At 37.8% G+C, this 1,752-nt stretch overlaps 1 protein-coding gene across 1 annotated transcript in view; it reads right to left on the bottom strand.

Annotated features, from left to right (window-relative positions):
* FAM216B (family with sequence similarity 216, member B) overlaps window positions 1-1,404 on the bottom strand; it is a 10,486-nt gene extending 9,082 nt beyond the window's left edge. Inside the window, exon 1 of the mRNA XM_012648779.1 lies at window positions 1,290-1,404. The gene's annotated coding sequence lies outside the window, so the exon portion shown is untranslated. The remainder of the gene's footprint in view (window positions 1-1,289) is intronic.
* Between the last annotated feature and the right edge of the window lie 348 nt (window positions 1,405-1,752).

Genomic DNA, 1,752 nt, shown 5'->3' with positions numbered 1-1,752 from the left:
ATTGATTTCTTTTTATTTATTTATTTTTTCTGTGCACATTGTGTGTGATTTTAGAAAAAAGGGAGATCATGATATACACGTGTGTTGTGCACTTTCCAAGATCATTAAATATTCCTTAAAAATAGGATTTTTAGTGGCAGTGTAGTATATCTCTACATAGTTCTCCATTTCTTGCACATTTAGATCTGCAATTTTATAGCATTGTACTATAAAATAAACTATTAAACCTGTCATGTTTCTACTTGCCTGACAAAGACGCAGAATGAAGGAGTCACACTTGCTATCATTAAGTCTCCTTTCCTGGTGATTTAGGATTCAGAGTCTGAAGTGTGTATAATAATAAGAGTTTAACAATCCAGGAAGAATAGACATATGGGAATGGGTTGCCAAGGCACAGAGTGGAAACCCTGAGTACTTTCCTGTCTGCTTACTTCTTCGCCTTGTGAATGACTGAATGATAGGAGGTAAGAACACCATAAATCAAACATAGTAACAGATCCTATAAACAGATCGGATTACTATCCATACCTGTACCACATGCTAACTGAAGAAAAGAAACTATAATAGAGACTGCGTGGCCTTTAGAACTGGACAGACTTGAGTTTGTTCCCTTCTGTTAGCCTCAGTCCTCTCATCTTTATGACGGCAGTTACAATGCCTACCGCATTGGGTTGTTTGATCCACTGAGCTCACATCACACACACATGCACAGACACCTGCTTAAGATGTATTTTAATATGCGTGAAGACTCTGCTTCTGAGTTCACACATCTGGGGCTCAGATCGTCCAGAGGAAAAATGTCTTAGGAAAACATCAGTCAACATGTCTGTGTGTACTGTTTCCACTATATAAACTTATAAATTAAACTATGAATATTTTATTTAATACGGCTTTCCTTCAATGTACACTCCAGAAACCATACCAGGCAAGATATACTCTTTTAGTATTCTCTGTAATTGAAGCCTATTCTCTATCCTGTACTCAAATCATCTCCATATCTCTCCTCCCGTTTTCCAGCTCTGTAGAGCAGAGTATAAATACTCTTCAAAGCCAGAAAGATTTCCTCTCTCCTCAAATAGCATAAGGAAATGACTGATGTTCTTTCTGGTGGCAACAATTCATGTATGCTTTTCTTGGGCTATTGCTGAAGAAATCCATCTTACCTATTCAAGTGGTCTATACCTGATAAAGTTTGATTAAAACACTTAGGCTATTCAGGCAGAAAAAAAAAAAATCTACAAAATAACATATCAGAAACAAAGAGACAGATTTGCTTAAAAGGAACTTACCCTGTGTTGTACTCCCAACTTTTAAAAAGCTGGCATTCATATTCAGTGCAGCTTTCTTGCAAGGGCTCTTCATTTATGTGGTGGTGGCAGTGGAAACTCAGTCTGTTGATAAGCTGATATCCAAGCAACGCTATGTGACAATACAAAGAGCTGGAGGAATTTGGCTGTGTGCCTTTCCCTGCTTCTGGATAACATTCAACTGCACAGTTTAATATTTTTTCTTTCAAATTTTGTCTAATTAATCAGATGTCTAACTAATTCGATGACTAATCAAATGTTATCTAAATCTACCGTATCTGTGTTATTTGCAGACCTGGGGAGGAATGTGCGTGGAGATAGGTGCTGAATATTACAGGTTAAGAAATCCATCAGGGCAAGAGGCCATTATAGGAATATTTCCCAAATTTGGAGTCAGTCGTCCCCTTCCTCATTGCTTCCTCTTTGTTCCCCACAGGGTGGGGGA

Source organism: Propithecus coquereli, unplaced genomic scaffold (genome assembly GCF_000956105.1).
Source record: "Propithecus coquereli isolate 6110/MARCELLA unplaced genomic scaffold, Pcoq_1.0 Scaffold11, whole genome shotgun sequence".
In the NCBI taxonomy this organism is placed as follows: Eukaryota; Metazoa; Chordata; class Mammalia; order Primates; family Indriidae; genus Propithecus; species Propithecus coquereli.
The sequence above is the reverse complement of the archived record's forward strand: the minus strand, read 5'-3'. Positions and strand labels throughout refer to the sequence as shown.